Source organism: Ovis canadensis, chromosome 9 (assembly GCF_042477335.2).
Source record: "Ovis canadensis isolate MfBH-ARS-UI-01 breed Bighorn chromosome 9, ARS-UI_OviCan_v2, whole genome shotgun sequence".
Classification (NCBI taxonomy): Eukaryota; Metazoa; Chordata; class Mammalia; order Artiodactyla; family Bovidae; genus Ovis; species Ovis canadensis.
Genome location: NC_091253.1, coordinates 44,427,519 through 44,450,317, shown reverse-complemented (window position 1 = coordinate 44,450,317; position 22,799 = coordinate 44,427,519).

Below are 22,799 nucleotides of genomic sequence, written 5' to 3'. Positions count from 1 at the left end.
ACCCCCGCCATGTGCTTTCCTCAGCCCCGCCTGGCCCGTGGTCCCTCCTGCCTCCTCCTGTCAGGCCCTTTCCTCTCTCTAGGGGTCCCCACAGGACGGATTACTCCTGTTGGCCCAGGGACACACACACACCTGGGCTGGGGACCTCTCCTCTGTGCCCCACCCCCCAGGCGGGTGTGCTCCTGGCCCCCAGCACCCCTGCCCCCCATCTCCACTCTGTGCAGGCCCCAGGGTGGTCTGTGGCTCCTCTAGGGGTTCTGGCCCACCCAGTGCACAGTGGGCTCAGGCTTCCAAGCCGCTTCCCCGCTCCCACTTGTTCCCAACCACAGGGGACAGGCCCAAGCCCCTCACCTGGACCCGGGTCAGAAGGCAGCCCCACCCCAGTCCCGCAGAGCCCGCCTGGGCGACCGTCTCTGGCCTCCTGGTCCTGCCCTCACCAATCCTTTCTGTATTCTTGGTCCGGGGAGGGTCCTGAACCTAGAAGGAGCCCCTGGACCCTTCTTGTTGCGGCTGCCTCAGCCTGGGGATGCAGGGGGTTGTGGTGAGGTCTGAGCGGTGGCTCAGGGCTAGGCTCCCTGGAACCCTGAGGGCCTGAGGTTCAGATTCTGGGTGAGTTCACTTCAAACCTAACAAAAGAGGGCACGATGACTGAGATCAGAAAACAAAAGAAACCGAACTCCATGGGGTTTAAACTACTTTCCCCGAGGCCGCGCTCCGCATCCAGGCGTCCAGGTCAGGCCTCATCCCCAGGCCTGGGGGCCAGGAGCCGCCCGTGTCAGGGTGAACCTGCGGGGCGAGGGCTGCCTCCCGACAAACCGGGGGCAGACAAGCCAGAGACCCTGGGCTGGGAGGGCTCTCTGCCCCGCGCGCGCGCGCACAACAGGTCCTTGTAGGAGCGCGCCGTGCCACGCGGCGCCGGGGATGGGTCTGCACTCGGACATGAGCCCGCTTGTTCCCCGCTCGCCGTGAAAAGAGTTTTGAAATGAGTTCTGAATAGACAGCATTTTCTTTGTGCGAGTGGTAAATAACCCAGAGCGGAGTTACCGAGTTGCAGCTTCTGCATTCTGAAACTCCATGGAACTTTTTTGTGGGGAGAAAGGCAGGATGTTTTTTACAGAATGTGACCTCCCCGGAACACTGGAGGTGAGGAGAAAACGCTAGTGAGATAACGGTCACTGCTTTGCATCTGGGAAAACACAGCTTTTAACAAAGCTACAAGAGGAGAGAAGATTCCTACTTCCCACCCCAAACCCATGCCTCATGGAGTTTCCCCAGGTGCTCTTCCCCTGGGTTTGACATTTCTTTAGATCTGATTTAAGAATCCATGATTTTATGGTGATCATTTTCCTGTGCACATTTTTTTTCCTCTCCCATAGAAGGCGATAGCATCTCTGAATGGGGCCGTGTGGAGAAACCCTAAGAAAAACAGCATAAGAGCATTTTGGAATATATCCCGCAAAAGATAACTTTCTACACATCTGGCAGAGATTCTCCAGGTAAAGGTAAGAAAAGAAAACATGGTGAAAAGTAGAGTCAGATTATTTCATGACATCACACTGGGTGAGCTTTGGGGAAACACAAAGCCCTGATGCAGGATGGATAAGGGTGGGTGGGGGGCCAGGAGAGTCCAGTTCCCACCCCTCCCCCACAGGCAGGGACTCAGCCTGTGGTCCTAGTCTTCGGTGACCAGTCTGGGGTCACCAGGGGCTGTTTCAGAGTCTCAGAGCACATGGGCGGAACACCAGAGGGACTGTGGGGTCCAGCAGGAAGGTCTCCTAAAACATCCACGTGTTTAATGCTGCAAATGTTACTTGTACAGTATAGAATTCTTTTTAGGTTTGTATTTGTGCTGGGACTGACTCATTTTCTATTTAGGATTCTTAAAGAATCACTTTTACGGCACTCAGTGAGAAGTGCATCTGGTGCTTACATATAATAAGCATCAAACATGAAGACGTGTTGCGTGCTGGAGCCATTTGTTTGTCACTGTAGGGGACCTGCACCATCTCCACTCTGTGTGTTTCTTTTCTGGAGTACATTTTGCACCAAGGCATCAAGCTTTAGGGCTCTTTCCTTGAGCAGTAAGAACATTTTAAAAATCCCTAGCTAGTTTCAGTCATTAGAAATGAACACCATTTAGGAATCTCCAGGAGGTACTGTGGATGAAGTTCAGAGGAACAAAGATTGCATTGGTTACTTCCTGGTATTTGGGCTTCTGGATGCATTTCTGAAGCAGAGTGTCAGTAACAGTTACTTGTGGGCTGGTTCCATATACATAACATGAGCACTGTAACGAGATCTTCTTTCCTGCAGACTGAAAAGGTCACGCTGGCAGTTCTGAGGACCGAGTCAGTGTTGTGTCTCACAGTGGTGGGTAAAACAAGGCAATTACAAGGCAGGAAGAAGTTGTTACGTTGCAGAAGTATGTTATGTTGTTATGTTGCATGTTCTTGTGGGGTCTAGCTTCTGGTTTTTGAACAATTGGTGGGATGCATTTGTTGTTTACAACTTGGAACCTTGATCTTTCTATTTCAGACAGATTGCTGTCAAGTGAATTGGAATGCCCCCTTTAGGTCACCTTAGAATGAGTAACGCAAAAGCAGCGATTCTCCTGTGAGCTGTGGTGGTGCAGTTGAGATAAAATGATGACATTCCTCATAAGACCATCCTCGATAAGTTCAGAATAATATATTTTTCTTTACTGATTTTATAACCATTTATTTTAAGATAAAGTAGTGTCCTTGGGTGCTGCATGCTAAATCAAATCAGTTGTGTCCAACTCTTTGCAACCCCATGGACTGTATCCCACCAGGCTCCTCTGTCCATGGGACATGGGATTCTCCAGGCAAGGGTACTAGGGTGGGTTGCCATGCCCTCCTTCAGGGGATCTTCCCAACCCAGGGATTGAACCCGCATCTCTTAAGTCTCCTGCACTGGCAGGTGGGTTCTTTACTACTAGTGCCACCAAACTAGCATCCTTGGTTTGTCATTAGTTCCTTGTGATTGAATACATTCTCTGGGAAAAGCTTTATCTTCAACATGCAATAAAAATTAATCATAGATCCTCAACTTAAAAAAAAGTTTTACCTTAATTATTTCTTTAAACACTTAACATTAAAATACAGCTTTGTTAGGGAACTCTTCTCAGATCTCTGTGCTGGCCTAAATGGAAAGGAAATCCGAAAGAGTGGAGATGTGTATATGTAGAGCTGATTCACTTTGCTGTACAGCAGAAACTAATATAGCATTGTAAAGCAACTGTAATCAAATAAAAATTAATTAAAAGTAAAATAAAATACAACTTTGTACATCACCTTCAGAAATAGGGCCCTTAAGTAAGGTAATTATGAATTCAGGTGGCCTTGTGGGCGGGTCGAAGTCACTGCAGTACCAGATTGTGTCCTGAGGCCATTTACAGGACACCACCAGCAGGGGGCAGCGCAGAGCAACGAACGCCAAGCATTTCCTACCAGATGTCTAAACATCTAAAGTGAAAATGTGTGTATGAACACAGTACTTTTTGGACAATGTCCTCCCCCGAACTCATAAACCTCTAAAATAAATTGTTAAAAGGCCCAAACATGTTAATCCCTGAATAGTTCTCTCACTGTGAAAGTGTTGAGGGGTGAAGAGAAAACTTGATCTCCTTGTCAGAGGTGTTTGCACTGATTTTACTTTTGATTGATTTTGTCACAAAAGGCTCTGTGAGTGCAAATACCAGTAATACGTGCACATTTGCATTATGAAGCTTTTCAGGGTGATTTTTATGTTGGAAAATATTGTAATAAAATAATAATTCAGACTCACAGAATAACCCTTACGAAACAGCATTTGATGCAAAATGCAGCTTTGGGTAGGGTTTCATTAAGTCCACATTTCTTTGAAGAAAATGATAGCACATTGCTTTGCTTGTTAAATTCTTAAATTTTTTCTCCTCAAAATGACTACAGCTAACATTTTATGTTCTTAAGAAAAGCCACATGTAATATTCAATATTTGACATACATACATTTAACACTGGAAATCTGGATAGAATCAGACTAAACTGAAACAAAACCTGAAAGGATTTAGAGGGACAGTTTATTAAGACATGTTCTATTTCATCACAGGATTATTTTGAAAACTCGAGTTTAATGTTATTGTTATTCAGTCTCTCTGTCGTGTCTGACCCTTTGCAACGCCGTGGACTGCAGCATGCCAGGCTTCCCTGTCCTTCAGCACCTCCGGCGTTTGCTCAGATTCATGTCCATGGAGTCACTGATGCCATCCAGCCATCTTATACAAGTTTACTGGTCCCAGAAAAAATATTGAGGGACTCTCAGTGTCTTTGTACTGAATCTTCTCCTGTAATCTGGAAGTTAGCATTTAAGATGATCATTCTTGTTGGCTAATTGGGATTGCAAAACGTTTATTTCTCTTTCCCAAAGTTCATGAGCCCGTAGGAAACTGGAGCTGCTCTTGCAAGCCGAGTGTCCCTCTTTTGCCGTTAGCTTTCTTGGATTTACCTTTGAAGTGACTTTGGCTCCTGTTGACTTCCGGTATCTGACACATTGAGTATGGTTGTCTTCAGGGTTTCCCAGGCAACCGGGACAGTTCATCTTTTTCCAGTCAAAGTGCCCTTGAACTCCAGTCACTTCACTTCCCTGCATGAGTCATGTGTGTAGCGGGAGAGACACCAAAGGCTTCACGTGAGAGGCTGATGTGGGTGAAAAGATGGATGGATTTCACACTAAGACATCCGCCTGGAGGTTCAGACTTCCGATGGTGGCCTGCAGGCTCACTGAGTCAAGCTCGCATTTTAACCTGGGGGGAGGGATCCAGGTCCTGGGATCTGCCTAACTCCTGGGATCTGCCTAACTCCTGGGATCCACTGAATTCCTGCTCAGGGCTCCTTGGCAGACTCTTTAGCTACAAACTCTTACTTCACATCACCCCCAAGAACTCCTCAGGGAACAGATTATTGCCACCACCTCTGGCCTGCATGGTGCCAGGGGGGGTCCCCGATGGCTGTCACATCTGCCCCCGTCTCAGGTCATGTCCACTGTGACCCACCATGAAGCCACAAGTAGAGTCTCGTTCTGCCAGGCTTGTTTCCACCCCCAAGTCGTTCCTGAACAGCAGAGGGGGAGGAGAGATCAGAGTACTGAGCCTCGGTCTGGGAAGGTTCCTGGACTCCACATTGATGCCTTCTGTGTTTTGTGTAAAGCGAAACACTTCACCTCCTCTAGGTAGGAGTACAGTAGGCAATTCTTTTTCTCTTCTTTTCCTTGGTTCTTGTCCTCACGGCGATGGACTAGTGGCTGGACTGATTGACAAATAGGGCAATAGAATTTACAGCCTGTGCATCCACCAGTGGGAATCTCAGATGGCAGCAGGTTGCTGCCTGAGCGTGGGGCTTCTGCGGAAGTCTCCCTGTTGACTCCATGCTGCAGTCAGAGTCCAGAGAGCTGAGCAGTGACTCTTTTGTCATCCAGACCACCCCTCTCCCACCCTCTCCCCTACCTCTCATCATTCCCCTTTCCCTGCATTTGTTATATTTCATTCTGTCTGATACACTCTCTGGGACAGGAACATCTCATTGCAATGTGTCTAAGTAAGCAAATTTAAATAAGGATTATATATATATAATAGGGCTTCCCAGGTGGCACAGTGGTAAAAAATCTGCCTGCCCATGCAAGAAATGCAAGAAATGTAGGTTTGATCCCTGAGTCGGGAAGAACCCCTGGAGAAGGAAAGGGCAACCTGCTCCAGTATTCTTGCCTGGAGAATTTCATGGACAGAGGAGCCTGGCGGGCTGCAATCCATGGGGCCGCGAAGAGTCATACACAACTGGGCACATTGATGCACACGCACATATATAATAAGCATCCATGGAAGTATATATTTTTATATACAGTTCCTTTAACTAGCAGCCTTTCCATCAGCTACAGCTACCACTGTGATTATCACTTTAAATAATCCTTGGCTTGTTAAAATTAATGGAGATGAATGTAATTTTATAATAGGAAATGTTGTTTTTGGGGTGTGAAACAATAGTAATAAATTTGAATAAATATTTGCTATTTGTTTTCATAAAAGTTTAAATCCTCCAAAGAGAACTCTGACCGAAATAGGAATAGAGCAGGATCAAGGAAACAGGTGGTATGAGTCATATCACTGGCTTTCAGTTAAAGGATGCTGTGACTGTTGGCGTGGACCACACATAGGCAGTTTCAGAATTTCTTAAGCTGAAATCCAGCTGGAGAGTTCTTAATCATGGTGGACTTATCTTCATCATTTATAGTCTTTCTGTGAATTGATGGGCATTGGTGATGGGGTTTTGATACCTAAATCTCAGTTTAAAAAAATTCAAAGAGGCATATGAATCCTCAGGCTGAGACATTTCCTGAGCTAGCGGGTTTTCGTGCAGAGCTAATATGTGTAATAGAGACTCAGTCTCTCGCTGCACAGTTTTGTCGTCCTGTTTCAATAACTAAATGAATATTCTGAATTAATAAGCTTAACGTTTGTATAAGCTAAAGACTAGTCTAAGCTCTGCATTCATTGATGGGAGCCTTAAGCAAATGTTTCTTTTCATCAGCTTGTTCAAGAGGCATAAATGTAATTATGGTTCTGAGGTCATAACATAACAATTGGTCAACACAGTAACTGACTCTGGAACAGGTAGCAAAGTTATGGGTTGTAAGTTGCTTTGAATCCTTGGAAGGTCCTGAAGGATTGTTTTTTTTTTTTTCAAATGTATATATATGTATACTTTTATTGTATAAAATAGAGACTGAGCGTTAAAGTATATCTGTAGAACTGAGTTTTGTTTTTATTTTGTCTTTATCTGTTTACTGTTTTAAAATTTATTTTATTGAAATATAGTTGATTTATGATGTGTTAATATCTGTGTGTGTGCATGCCTGTGCTCAATCATGTCTGACTTTTTGGGACCCCGTGTACTGTTGCCCTCCAGGCTCCTCTGTCTGTGGGATTTCCCAGGCAAGAAGATTGGAGTGGGTTGCCATTTCCTTCACCAGGGGATCTTACTGGGATTGAACCTATGTCTCCTGCATTGGCAAGCGATTCTTTACCACTAGCGCCACCTGGGTACTTGTGTTAATTTCTACTGTTCAGCGAAAGTGGTTCTGTTATACGTATATATTCTTTTCCTTAGGGATTCCCTGGTAGCTCAGACGGTAAAGCGTCTGCCTACAATGCGGGAGACCTGGGTTCATTCCCTGGGTCGGGAAGGTCCCCTGGAGAAGGAAATGGCAACCCACTCCAGTATTCATGCCTGGGAAATCCCATGGACCAAGGAACCTGGTGGGCTACAGTCCATGGGGTCACAAAGAGTCGGACATGACTGAGCGACTTCTCTACTATTCTTTTCCTCATGGTTTATCACAGGATACTGAATAGAGTTCCTTGTGCTATTACAGTAGGACCTTGTGGTTGAATTTGCTTTTTTTAGTTAATTCTTTGGTTAAACATGAAGCAGAAGCTGATATTCTTATCTTCACAGAAAATACAGAAAAGTGTTAGAAATATCCAAGAATGAGTTAAAGCTCTTAAAATGCCAAGGGGGCACGATGGGAAAGATGGGCTCCATTTGCTTCTCCTCCCACCCCTCTGCTCCGTATCGTCTGCTAAGTTAGTTCAGGAAAACAGAAGGATGAGTTTTGGGGGACACACCTCATTTTGTCCCCCTTTCTTTCTTCCTCTGCATCCCGCATGTCGCCTGCTCTGTATCTGTTCAGAGGCAGGATGTTACGAAGCCAGAGAAAGAGTGAGAGGCGTGTCCGCTCCACAGGCTGCAGACGCCTCACTCTCCTGTTACTGCCGCTCATTCTTTCAACAGGGATCCCAGCCCTGTCTCATGTCACGCACGGGTCTCATTTCGGTGTATGATTTCGTTTAATTCTCTCAAGAGCCCTTCACGGTTATTATCATCTCCATGGCACAGGTGATGGAACCTAGACTTTTAGGGAAGTAAGGAGCATTTTCAAGACCATAGAACTGGTGAGAGCTGGAGTTAGGATGAAAATCCTGTTGCACTGTCTCTGAGACACTGACTTGTCTCTAAAGAGAGCTTGCTTTAGTGCTGATGTTTCAAAGCTTTTCAAAAATTTTATTTATTCATTTTTAAAATTTTTGGCTGTGCGGGCTCTCCCTTGCTGTTTGGACTTTTCTCTAGCTGTGGCACGCGGAGGTTACTCTTTGTTGCAGGGCCCCGGCTTCTTATTGTGGTGGCTTCCCTTGCTGTGGAGCACAGGCTCTCAGGGCACGCGGGCTCCGTAGTTACAGCCTGTAGGGCCTAGAGTGTGAGCTCAGTAGTTGTAGTGCTCAGGCTTAGTTGCTCTGCAGCATGTGGAATCTTCCCAGATCAGGGACTGAACCCATGTCCCGTGCCTTGGCAGGCGGGTTCTTAACCACTGAACCACCAGGAAAGTCCAAAACTTTTTATTTTGAAACAATTTCCAACTTATAAGTATTGAGAAGAAATCGTAAAGTATCGAGAATTTCTGAATACAGTTCACCAAGATTTTCCAGTTGTGTACATTTTACCACGTTTGCTTTCTCTCTCTCTTTCTGTATGTTTGTGTCCGTGTTCTTATGTGCACAAATTAATTTTCCCTGAAACAGTTGTGGTAGGATCTAGACATGACCCCTTTTCCCACTGACAAGCATAGTGGGAAAATATGTGGATGTGCCAAAATATGTGGATCTTGCCTGACCTTCCCATGATGCCAGACCAAAATTATGCAGTTAGCAGGGATCCAAGCTATGAACTTTATTCAGAACTTGCCCGTTATCCCAATAATGTCCGTATGGCAAAAAATAAAGACAAAAATTGTGCAGGATCCAACCCAGGGTTTTGAATTGAACTGTTGTGTGTCTCCAGTGTCTTTTATTCAGGAACATGCCCCCAGTCTTTACATTTCATGGTTCTCACATTTTTAAAGAGTGGAGGGCTTCCTGGTAGCTGAGATGGTGAAGAATCTGCCTGCAATGTGGGAGACTGGGGTTCGATCCCTGGGTTGGAAAGCTCTCCTGAAAGAAGGCATGGCAACCCACTCCAGTATGCTTGCCTGGAGAATCCCGTGGACATACCATGGGGTCGCAAAGAGTCGGACACAACTGAGTGATTTGTGAAGAGTGGAGGCCAGTTAATTGGGTAAAATGCCCCTCAGTTTGGGCCTGTCTGATGGGCCCTCGTGATTTGATTCAAGGTGTCCATCTTTGGCAGGACAGCCTCACAAGAGATGCTGTATTCTCCACACATTGTGTCAGGAGCAATGAATACTAATTTGCCTCATTAATGGTCGGGTTAAGTGGGTGAGGAGTTCTTCACAGCAAGGCTACTATTTTTCCCCATTTAAGTGTTAATATCTCCCGGGGAGGTGTTTTGAGACTATGCAAAGATCCTCTTTTCCCATCTGATTTTTATCTCACTGGTTTGAACATCTATTGATGATTCTTGCTTGTATCCATTATTGCTACGATAGTTGCCAAGGGGTAGCACTTATCTTTTCTGAGCTGCTTTATTCAGAAATTCACAATTAGTCTAGAGAGATACAGTATTGCTAGTATTTAGTTTGTTGTGTGGTTTTATTATTGATCGGGGCCATTCACAGTGCTTTACAATTCTTATCTCCTTTGAACTTCAGGTCCTTCTGGATAGATACTATTACGTCCACATTTTATAGATGAGAAAATTGAGTAGCCAGAAACCAGTTGGCAACATTTTCTGGAAGAAAATGTTAAAAGTTGATCTTTAAAAATATCATTGGGAAAATTCACAGTAAGATAATAGAGTGAAATATAAAAATTACCAAAAATAAGTAAAGAAGAGAAGCTAGAAAGGATCATATATAACACCATGCCATGTTTTTAAAACGTTGAGTGAGGAAGCCAGAGGAAGAGACTGGACCACCTGACCCTCACATTTGAGCAAGGTGTGTGGTGATGCCACCTGCGGTATCTTATTACCTTCACAAACATCACAGGAAAGACGTGGACAACCCTGAGAACTGAACTTCAATTGTTTTCCTTGGCTGAACAGGAAGACAGAAAGGGAAGACAGAAAGGTTAGAGACATCTCACGTTAACTTTTATTGCAGCCACTGATGGAGATTGAGCAGAGGAAGGGAGACATGATTCTCTGGGTCACATGAGCCCTGGGGTGGGCAGGTGGTCCCCACGGGGAGCCCTTCTCTCCTGCTGCAGACTCAGCCCCTCACCTCTGCATGTTCCCCTCTTGTTTTCTCACCAATGAGGATGGTCCTGGGAGGACGCAGGGGTAGGCAGAATGAATGCATGGAGTGAATCCTGTATCTTGTGGCTTCGCTGAGCGGGGGACCGATCCAGGTGCCTCTTGGGAGGTTGACGAATCACTGATGCAGGATTTTAAATGTGGCATCTTGGCCCACCAGCTACTTCACCCTCAGTCACCACCCACTTCATACCTCCTTCACCACCCCCACCACCCCCACCATCTCCATCACCACCCACTTCATATCTCCATCACCACCCCCACCACCCACTTCATCTCCTCCATCACCACCCTCACCACCCAGTTTATCACCACCCTGAAAGGCATCAACAGCTATTGACTGAAAATGCTCCTTGCTGGATACTGTGCTAAATTCTTCACTGTTCTTCAGTCCTAACATTAAACCCTCTGAGGAAGATATTCTGAATTTAATTATGCCCTTAACACCATGCTCAGAGCTTGCCCCTTATAAGGTCCTCAGTAATTAGGTGGTGTGCACATTTTAATTTTGCAGAGCAATGGCAACTCAGAGAGGCTTATTCTCTGAGTTCAAACAGCCAGGTTTTGATGGATCCAGAATTCAAAACAACTTGTGGTCTGCCACCTCTCTACCCCTGCCCGAACATCCCAGTCCCATACTTCGGCTTGTCCTCTGTTCTGCTGGTCAGAATCCCACCCAGCCCTTTCCGTCTTCAGGCCAGAGTTCACTCTCCTTCTTCCCTAGGGCTTTTCACATCTCACCATTTGGGATGGACTCCGCTCCCTCCGGGGTTTCATGGCCATGTTCTTGCATGTTTCAGACCACTGAAAGATCTGTCCTTGGCTCACCAGTGACTGTGTTTGTGTCCCTCACCTGCATGCCAGTCGTATGGCTGAATTTCTCAGCTTCTCCAAACCCTCACCTCCTGTTCAGCACCACAATTTGCATTCTAGGTGTTGAAGAAACCGTTGTGAGGTGAGGAGAATGAGCAGAGGCTCCGAGCGGGGTTTCGGCGGCAGGAATGGGACCCTGACTCCTGTGGGGACAAAGCGGGCGGTGGCCAGCTGGCAGGGAGGGCACCCAAGACAAACTCTGCCTGGTTCACAGTGGGCGGAAGGCTGGGCCTGGGTACACACACATCTTTGTAAATAAAACTCTCGTTCGTGGTGAACCAGAGAGTGGAAAGAACAACAGGTGCTAAAGATGAATGGAGTGTCGTCAGTACATTTAATGATAGGAAACCGGTCCCATGTCGCCTCTTCCTGTTCTAGCAAGTGGCCCTGGCCTGCCTGTCGTTTTCACTTTTAGTACTGTCTGCTCCTGTGGCCTTTGGACCCGGTGTTTCTTACAGATGGGCCGGGCCAGCCTGGTAGTGGAAGCCGTCCTTCCGCGGTGGCTCAGTGCTCCGCTGGCTGCGGCCGTGTCCCCGCTCAGCTGCTGGCCTCCGACTCCAGGGCTCCGAGGTTGGGCTCACTTAATGGCCATCATTCCTCCTCCCTGCCGGGTCATGACCCCTCGAACCCCAGTGCTGGGTGACAGACAAAATGATGCGGGTGGGGACCATTTCTACCACTTTTCCAGTCTTTTTCTTTATGGTTGTTATTTTCAGAGATTTCCTGGTTCTTTTTGCTTTCCTTCTAATGGAGGTTTAAATGCACCTGGTAAACGGCTGTCTGGAGGGGGAGCATCTTTGTTTTCTTGAAAGATTGAGTGATGTGTGCATGAATGGTGGACTCTGGACTTTCCCAGGGAGATTTGTCTGCTGGCTTCTTTGTTTTTCCTTGTAACAGGTTGATAAGATGGACTTGAGCCCAGCAGAAAGCAAATGTTTGCCTGGTGGACAAGGTGATAGTTCTGAAGGGTCAAGTTTCACCTCGAGGCTGCGCCAGCCTGAGAAACAGACTGGACGTCAGATTCTAAACCACACCTTCCCCCATCCTGACGTCTGTGCAAAGCATCATGCTTACATGAGGAGATGGGCCCATTTTTATAGTATCGATTAATTTCTTCCCTAGAATGGCACACTTGGCATTCAGTCCTTGTCTCTATGTGGACAAGAGTAGACAGTGTAAGATGGGTGCTTAGTCGCTCAGTCATGCCTAGCTCTTTGTGACCCCATGGACTTTAACCCGCCAGGCTCCTCTGTCCATGGGATTCTCCAGGTGAGAATACTGGAGTGGGTTGCTATTTTCTTCTCCAGAGGATATTCCTGACCCAGGGATCGAAGCTGGGTTTCCTGCATTGCAGGCAGATTCTTTACTGTCTGAGCAACCGGGGAAGCCCCAGAAGAGAACGTTCTATGTGGACGAGAGAGGACAGTGTGAGATATGTCTGTCTATACGTCACCATGCCACAGGCAGGTGGGTGCACAGCCAGCTGGACAGCTCTCCTGGGGGTTTCCACCCCCGGGTGTGGGCATGTACAGGAGGGCAGAAGGTTGGGCTCCCTGGGGTCCCACTCTGCCACTTCCAGGTGCACAGCACAAAGTGACACCCCTTTTCTGCACCTACCGAGGACGTGGTTCATGTGTATAAAGCTCACGGCAAGGCTCGGAGCCTCTAGGGAAGACCTGATGGCTATGGGTTTGCAGGGGTGTGAGGCGGACTCCTACATCCTGGATTCCTCCTCTCCTAGAATCGTTACCTTCCATAGTTTTCAGGACCTCATCCAGCCCACCTCCAGCTGCATTGCCACCTGCCCAGGAAGCTCCAGCACACCGGCTGTGATGGGCTCTCCTGGGCCCCAGTCCCATCCCCTTCCTTCCAGTCACTGTCCACAGGCCCTCTCTGAGCGGAAGAGTAGCACCCAGGTGGCACAGTGGCAGAGAACCCGCCTGCCAGTGCAGGAGATGCGGGAGACGCAGGTTTGATCCCTGGGTCGGGAAGATCCCCTGGAAGAGGAAATGGCAACCCAGTCTGGCTCTGAGCGGGAGAACTTTGTTGGATGGATGTTTCTGTTGCCTGTGGGATTTTCTGTGCTAAAGAAGATGTTTGATATTTGTGCATCTTTATTTACATTTTGGATTCTTCCTCCACAATCATGTCTCAGACGTGAAATTACTGAGTCAGAGGGTGTGATGGACCGAGAGGCTTGTGAGCATCAGAGGAGGTGCTGACCTCTGAGGGCCCTTTCCTAGGACACGGCCTAGAGAGTGACATATTTTCTTTGTTTAAGTGAGAAATTTCTATCGCAGCACCCTGGATGGGGCCCCTCAGCCTCCATTAGAATGCGTTCAACCTACTGGGTTTCCTTCACTGAAATAAGTACAAATAGTGATGACATGTTTGCTTCGTTGTAGTAGCTTTGAGGAGGTGTGCTTTTAACACACGAACTGAAAAACGTTCCATTTCCTCCACCTGTTTACTGGTGGGTGAGATGAGAGGCAGGGAGAATGGGAGAAGCATGGCAGATGGCGGGTGGCACAGGTGGTGGGGGAGGTCCCGGGACTCAGTCTTGGGTCCTTTCTTTGAATCTTCTTGCGTGTCTGTGCTGGACATACACGCAGAGCAGCAGTGGTCAGCTGTGCCTGTCTCTGATATGATGTGGTGTCCTGTGTAAAGAGAACCATCTCATCCCCCAGCTTCTATGTACATTTTTTTTCTGTCTTTCCAACATCAGGCCAACCAACATCTTAGATGTCAATTATTCTCTCCTTTTTAAACTGAAGTGTAGTTGACTTGCAATATTAGAGCAGTCTCAGATGTACGACATAGTGATCCAATATCTTTATAGTATACTCCATTTGAAATTATCATAAAATATTGGCTATGTTCCCTGTGCTGTACAGTGAATACTGTGCATATTTACTTATACGCACAGTAGTTTGGATCTATGAATTCCCTAACCACATTTTCCCGTCCCCCTTTCCTCTCCCCACTGGTAACCACAAGTTTGTTCTCTGTATCTGTGAGTCTGTTCTGTTTCGTTACATTTATTTGCTTGTTTTGCTTTTTAGATCCCATATGTAAGTGACAATATACAGTATTTGTCTTTCTCTGTCTGACTTATTTCACTCAGCGTAATACCCTCCAGGTCCATCCATGTTGCTGGAAATTGCAAAATTTCATTCTTCTTTCACGACTGAGTAGTTTTCCACTGTGTATATAGGTACCACGTTTTCTTTATCCATCCCTCTGTTGATGGACATTTAGGTTGCTTCTGTGTTTTGACTGTTGTAAAGAGAGATGCTACGAACTTCGAGGTGCATGTGTCTTTTTGAATTAGTGTTGTTATTTCTTCTGGCTATATACCCAGGAGTGGAATTGTTGGATCAGAAGGTAGCTCTACTTTTAGTTTTTTGAGGGAACTGCATACTGTTTTCCATAGTGACGTCACCAGTTTACATTCCCACCAACAGTGCACAAGGGTTCCCTTTTCTCCACATCCTCACCAACTTTTGTTATTTGTGATCTGTTTGATGGCAGTCATTCTGACAGGTGCGAGGTGCTATTTCATTGTGGTTTTGCTTTGTTTCTCCCTGATGATTAGTTGCGCTGAACACCTTTCCATGTGCCTATTGGCCATCTGTATATCTTCTTTGGAAAAATGTCTATTCCTGTCATCTACCCATTTTTAAATTTTTTATTTGATACTGAGATGCATGAGCTATTTATATATTTTTCTATTTTATTTTGTATATCCAGTCATATAATTTGCAAATATTTTCTGCCCTTCAGTACAGTTAACCTCTCTGAGTTTCACTTTTCTATCACGAAACAGGTGAACAGTTAGTGGGGAGATTTAATGCAGTGACTTACCTGGTGTAAGGTGTCAGTGCAGTAACCTGATGTTCGTCTTGACATTAATCAACTAACTGCACGTGCAGTCTCTTTCACATTCTTTAGCGGTTCCAGGTATATTTGCTGATACTCTGCTCCGCTCGCAGTGCTCAGATGTGCAGAGAGGCTGGTGGCGTGATTTGCATTTGTAAGGGCTCTACTGATGGTGGTTTACACACACACACACATACACGTAAAACCAAAGTGCATGGCAGAAACTGATAGGTTTTGCAAAAGGGGCACGAGGGTGCAAAAGTTAGAAAAAAGCCATTGGCTTTACACTTGGGGAAGAGCAGCCCTGAGATGCCTCCACCAAAGGAGGTAAGTCAGTCCCTTAAGTTAGTCACTGAAGATGTGTGGGCTTCGAACAGACTGTGGGAGGGACAGAGGAGAGGGGCCTGCAGATGCAGAGATGACTGGATTAAGGTGCATAGGTGGAGAGAGGATGATGCTGGCCTGGTCAGGGAGTGTCAGGGTGGGTGAGTGTGTGAATACATGTGGTTGTGTGTTTGTGTCTGAATATGTGTGTTTGTATGTTTGAGTGCATTAGACTGTGTGTTTGAGTGTGTGAGACCGTGTGTGTATGTCTGAATATGTGTGGTTGTATGTTTGAGTGTGTGAGACTACGTGTGTATTGGGAGGATGGATGATTCAAGGAAGAAGGAAAGGGGATGAAATTGGGGGAATTATAGAGCCGATCATGGAGCCCCTTGACGGTCTTGCTCCCAAGAGTTATGTATGAGTTTTCTGTTAAGATTCTAGAAACCGGTCAGAACATCCAGGAGGCACTTCACATACCATGACTAAAATCAAGACTCTGATTTCTATAAAGAAGAACCGTGATGGGACATCAGTTTCCAGGAAACGGAAACGAAGAGGGATGATGCCCATGTGCAGTTTTGACTCTCTCACTTGTTTCTGACATTTCAGCCCTGGATTATAGACCTGGCAGATCCTGCGGGCAGGTGTGTTGAGCATATTCTGAGTAGGGTGTTAAGGCCCACTTCTGTTGTAAACAGTGGTTTAAAGGTTAGAAACCCTCAAGCTGCCATCTCCGTTTTTCAGACCTTTTCATTTGTTTGCATATTTTGCAGAAACCAGGCTTCACTTTTTAAAGTGTTTCTTTCTCGTCTTCTTCCTGGAGAAGGAGCGAGAGAAACAGCTGGAAATAACAGGACGTGTCCTTTTACTCCGATGACTCAGGGATGTGCCCATTGCACACTGCACCTGCCAGTTTATCTTCCTGATGGCAGCAGGTCGCTGTGAAGGCTGAGCCCTGAAATGCCAGTCCCTCTTTGAGCCCGCTCTTCCCTTTGAGCTCCAGAATGTAACAGTCAGGTGCTTGCTAGTGGTTTCCTGGTGGAAAAGGGCACTTGGGTTTCCAGTGGGTGGATTCACAGGGAGGCAAGGTGCCAAGTGTTATTGACAACAAGAGGACCAGTTGCTCTGGGCTCCTCTTCTGGGAGGTTGGTGTCTCAGCCACATCCATGGGTCCCCTGGGAGTATGTCCCCTGCACCCAGCTGGCCCTGTGCTGGGCCTGGGGTCCTCTCCTTTCCTGCTCTTTATCTCTACCAAAATAATAATAATAGCAACAGCAGCAGCGTAAGTAAATTTTCTGCCATTGTTGCCAGCAGTGACCAGGATTACCAGCTTGTTTTCGCCTCCTGTGACAAGCCTCCCCTTCTGCTTTTTCCCCTTTTCATCTCCATTTTTCCTCTTAGTGTCTTTTGGATAAGACATCTCGTGTCTCAGTGATTCCAAGCAAACAAGCTGTTCTGCCACACAAAAAATAGAAATAAAAAGTAACCTGCCTTGAAAATACTACAAAGTCGATTACCTGCCTTTAAGATTAAGCTAAAATGTTTCCTGGAGCTTCATGCTTCTGTCTGAACATCCCACCACTTCACTTGATAACAGAGTGTTTCTGCTTTCTTTCTCTTTGCCAATAAGCCATATCTGTACTAAACCAGGGCCACCTTTCAGTGTGGATGGAGGAGGAGACTGGCCTCTGCCATGCAGACATGCCCCAGCCCTATTTATTTATGAGACGCTTTGTACTGGGTGCAGACTGCCATCCATGTTATCCAGCTTTGTGGCTGACATCACACGGTCCTGGTAATCTGATAGAACGCTTTAAATGGACAGACAATGCTGCCAGCTTTGGGTGCCAGAAGATTCTGGGCTTTGAAAAGAAGAAACAGCAAACAAATCCTACATCAGAATCTACTATTTCATCATGACGCCCTAGGAAACACCTGAAGCTTTATCAGATGCCTGGGGCAAATTCATAACTTTTTTTTTTGTATTTAAAAAAGTGCAAAGCTCATTGCCCTTAAAATTTACTTAGTGTGTTCATATTATTATATTATTTTAAATTCATAGTTTTTTTTTTTTTCATGAAGAAGGCATGACTAATGAGCTCTTAGACATGACCGATATGCATTGTTTGTAATGTGCTTCAGGTATGCTATTTGCGGCTTGGAAGGCACTTAGAGAAGGATGTAAGAAAATGCTTACAGGTTGGCCTCAGATGGGAGAATGTGAGTCCTGACGAGCAGGAACACATACTAATAACAGCAAGTGCTCAGTATTAATTGATCACATTCCAGGATCTGGGACAATCTGCCCAGCAGAGTATGGTAATTATTAACAGAACGAGTTCTCATGTTGTAGTTATGACAAGAATCCAAGAATCTTTGCTTTGCCAGGGGGTGGTGGGGGGAGGCTCAGACAGTATAGCCAGTTTAGAATATGTATTGTGTGTACCTTAAACAGGTGGCATGAGGTGCTGTTTTGATAGAAAGCAACCCATTTGTACATTTTTTAGTAGTTGGGAAGCATTTGATAGGTCCTGAGAGATGGGTGGTAAAAATTAAGATCCCTCCTTTCCAGGGATTGCCGTCTAGTTTGGGAGGCTGAACTGCCCAGAACAAAACAGAGAGAAGCACACGAGGCAGATGGATCAGCCCTGTGTTCCAGCGCCCACTGTCCACACTGGTGCAACGAGGCCTGGAGTCATCTGAGAAGAGGTGGATGGTTCCCATGATTGGAAAGGAGCTGCGTGCAGGTTCCAGAACCACGTGGTGCGTGCTTCTTCCTCATCCACCGTAGACTTGGCAGCCTCTCTCCTCTTCTACCCTAATGGACATCCCCAACTCGCTGGGTGAAGACAGGTAGACTTCAGACAGCAGAAAAATTTGGGAGCAGACAACATGGCCAGTTATTAAAGATTAGAGAAATGCAGATGAAATCTACAATGACGTATCCCCTCACATGGGTAAGATGGCCAGCCTCAAAAAGTCTTACAAATAACACATGTTGGAAAGAGTGTGAGAGAAGGGAATCCTCCTGAACTGTTGGTGGGAATTTGGAGAGAGAATGGCAGATCACTCCAGTATTCTTGCCTGGAGAATCCCCTGGACAGAGGAGCCTGGCAGGGCTGCAGCCCATGGGCTTACAAAGAGTTGGACATGGCTGAGCATCTAACATGGAGAACAGTACAGAGGTCCCTTAAAAAACTAAAAGTAGAGCTACCATTTGACCTAGCATTCCCACCCCCGGGCATATATCTGGATGAAACTCTAGTTCGAAAGGATTCATATATGTCCATATTCATTGCAGTACTATTTACAATAGCCCAGGCATGGAAGCAACCTAGATGTCCATTGACAGATAAACGGGTAAAGAAGATATGGTATATATGTATTCTTCAGTCACAGGAAAGAATGAAATAATTTTATTTACAGCAACATGGACAGATCTAGAGATTTTCATACTGAGTGAAGTAAGTCAGAAAAAGAAAAATATCATATGGTATCACTTACATAGGAATCCAAAGTAAGACACAAATGAACTTATTTATAAAACAGACTCACAGACATAGATAACAAACTTATGGTTACCAAAGGGGAGAGGCAGTGGGGGTGATAAATTAGGAGTTTGCCTATCATATGCTTTCTAAATATATATATATTATATAATTAATTGATTTTATATGTGATAATAATTAAACATTTATTAAGCATTTATTATGAACTAGGTGCAAAACTAAACTGTTTTTTAAATTTATTTTTTAAAATATTTATTTATTTGGCTGCACCAGGTCTTAGTTGTAGCATGTGGGATCTAGTTCCCTAACCAGGGATTGAACCCGGGCCCCCTGCATTGGGAGCACACAGTCTTAGCTACTGGACCATCAGGGGACTCCCCCAAATATATACATTTTTCAGGCCTCCTACGTGTGTTCCATGGATCCTTTAATGGGAAATACTTGTTGAGTATTGATGTCTTCAAATAAGCCATGGCCAGCTCTTAGTATTCATTCTTATGACAAAGCTCATGGCCTCCCACTATGCTTATTACACTCAAGTTGTTTGAAAGAAACAAGATACTTGAAATAGGATTTATGTTTAATCCATACCCGAAGGTCTATTTCTCCTTTTCGCATGTCAGCCCTCTTGGTTAAACTGGGAAAATGACACAACACTTTGAGAACGTTAAAAAGATGCTATTCTCAGCATACATGTCTTGCTTTTAGGTTTAGCACAGACAGTCTTTGTAGGAACTCATGCTGCTGGAGGCAGCAAACAGCCCTTTCTAAGGCTGCCTTTCCCTAATGAGTCCCCATGAAACTTCATCCCCTGTCTCTCATCTAGCTACCTCGCCCACCACAGGAGGCTGTGGGTGCAGCTGGTTTGGGGCAGGGAGGGCACCAGCATCTTGATCTAGTCACGTGGATGTAGCCACGAGTTGGGTGTCCCTGGGGAGGATATCACATGGGTACTTGAGATGATCCTGGAGTGTAGGTGAGAGGTCTTTGGGGTAAGGTCCATCTGGAGGTTATTGGTGTAGAGAGGGGGCATTCTTCTGGGGGCTTCCACAGTAAGGACTGACAGAATAGAAGGAACCAGTAAGGGGGCTGAGAAGAGACACCCAGTGACCAGGAAGGAGGACAAGAGAGTGTGTTGACCACATTGCTAGGTGGGGGTGTTGCTCAAGTGGAGGGCGGAGCAGCGGTGCAGGGCACCTTGGAGGAGGTGACAGCAGCTGGCACTCAGACAGTGTTGGTCAGCAGAGCAGCTCATGGTGCCTTCGACTCTGGGCAGGGGAGCAGCTGAGGGAGGTGAGAGACACGGTCCTTGGAGGAGGGGACTCGGGGCAGGACGGGGTAGGAAGCGGCATTCACGCTTGTGTTAAAGTTGACAGAGATCTAGGCAGATGGTGATGCTCAGAGTGACGGTGAGCCAGGAGCCCAATCTCCAGGAAGTGAAGGAAAGTGATTCAGAACTGATTGGTAACAGCAAAACTGAAGGTGGTACCATTCGATTCATGAGATTGAGAAGGGTGGGCCTTGACAGGTGGGAGGGCTTGTGATGAGAAAGTGGTCAGTCGTGCAGTTTCTCCCCTTCTTCCCTTAGAAAGAACCAGTCATGGGCGGGCAGGGTGGTGGTGGGGTGCTGGCGCAGGTGGGCAGAGAACTCTGCCCCCTCTGCCTGTCCCCCCAAGGTCCTCTGCAGGGACCCCCAAACATGGCACTCTCCAGGAGGGGGTTTGAAAAACCAGCTTTACCACACTTTCCCTGGGGCTCCTTTTAATTCTTCTACTGGTTTATTTTGAAAAAATTCAAGTAAACACTGTACCATAAACACGAGTTTATCCCCCAGCTGGAGAACGTTCAGTGTCACAGCCTCCAGTGCGCGTCTCAAGAAAAGGACTTTTCTTGGATAATTACTGCACTGTTATCACACCTCAAATCCACAGTGATCCCTTGACAGCATCACTGTCTTGCTGTCTTGCCAGCTGTACCCCATGTACCCGATTGGACACAGCTCTGAGAGCATGCATGTCTCACGTGGAGGCCTGAATGGCTTCAGTGATCGTCCAACAGTCACCTGAAGTCCAGGAATAATTGTGTGGGTTGCTTGGCATAAACTAGTGTATTTTTAGCCGACACGTACTGGCCACTTCCTGTGTGTCGAGAGTCATTCTCAGAACGTTTGTAAGAATCATCTCATTAAATGCTTTCAGTCATATTATAGGGTTGATGCTATTTTTGTCCTCATTTCACCCAGGTAGCTGAGAGTTCAGAGCTCACAGGCAGAGTGGAAATGACGTAGCCAGTAGGGGGACAAATGGCCCCAGAGAGTGGATGGCTCCGGTTTGAGACCCCGCCGAACAGCAGGTCAGAGTAGAACCCACCACATGGGGTTGTTTCAAGGACTCCATGAGTTAATACATGTGTAAAGTAATGGGCACATACATGTTGGCTCCAGTTGTATTGTGATCGTTGAATTAGGATTTTAATCCGCTTCTGACTCCAATCATGACTCTACTATAAAAATACACTGTATTTGGTAACTTAAGACATAGAAATAGATGCCTGTGTTTCAAAGTGACTGGATCGGTTTGCTTAGCTTATCACATAGGAAACAATTCAGCAGGTGATTTATATGGACAGTAAATAGGCGTGTGGTCACCAGGCCGCTCAGTCCCCCCCTGGGGAAGGGCAGGTGCTGGTGAGGCCATTGAGCTGTGGATTCGGCCGCCAGGAGGCTTGGACTGCAGACCCATCTGCTTGCTGCCAGGGTCATGATCCTTCAGGGACAGTGAGTTCCAACTGCATCATCTGCAAACCTCAGTGATACCCTGTCATAGAAAAGTCCAGAAGAGCTGAAACATGCATGTAACAGTGGCTCTCCTAGGACCACAAGAGGCCACACCACTAGAGGCTGGACCAGGGCATGAGTCACGAGGTGGTTGTGCTGTGGTTTCCCCTCCAAGAGCTCATGTAAGAAAGCATGTGCCTGCACACTCATGTACACATATGCACACACACACACACACATGAATGCCCAAGCATGCACACATGTGCACACATGCATGCACACTCAGGCACACGCAAGCACACACACATGCACACACACGTGCCTGGTAAATGCCCTTATCAAAGGTCTTTGCTCTCCATCCTCTGGGCCCGTCTCTGAGCTTGGTCTGCGTGGGCCCTCCTCCTGCCATCCTCGGCTGTCGCTGGAGCTGGGAACCCCCCAGCCCTGCGGGCGGCAGTGCTCGCCATCCCTCCCAAGCCCCCTGCAAAGCCAAGTCGCGCTCCTCTCATGGTCAGGGGTTTGCCTTTGGGTGTGGTTCACACTGAGTGTCGGTCAAGAGTCGACCTAGAGTTGGGCGCCCAGGTGCGTCTGTCTGTGATGAGAAGAGACTCCCAGGGGGTGAGTGGGATTGGAAGCCTGTATTGGCCTGACCAGGTCAGCATTCTTCTACCCTAGAAGGGCACAGAGAGACTCTCCAGAGCATTTCCAGTCAGTTGTCTGCATAAACCAAGGAGCATCTTGTATACGCTTCATGAGAATGAATTTAACCCCTGAGCAGGAGATTATTTTATTATTATTGTCTCACCTTCACTAGCCACATGCTTAATGAATTAATATGTTGTGTGATTGGAATCAATACATTTATATCTTCTATCTTTGGCCACATTCCTTTCCTTCATTCCCTTTTTATGGCATTTTAAATGTTGAGCTGGGGATGAACAGAATTCCATATTGTTTGCCATATGTATTCGTTATAGGTTTGGCATCTGTAATGGAGATTTACAAAAAACAGTGATTTAAACAAGATAGAAGTGGATTTCTCTCTCATTTAACTGTCGGCGTACGTAGGCTTGTCTGTTGTCTCATCTGTGCCCCTGGGACCTTCTTACTCCCTGATATAAGGGTTTTCCCTCATCAACACGGTCCCAGAGGGTTAACCAAGGTTAACTGATGCCAT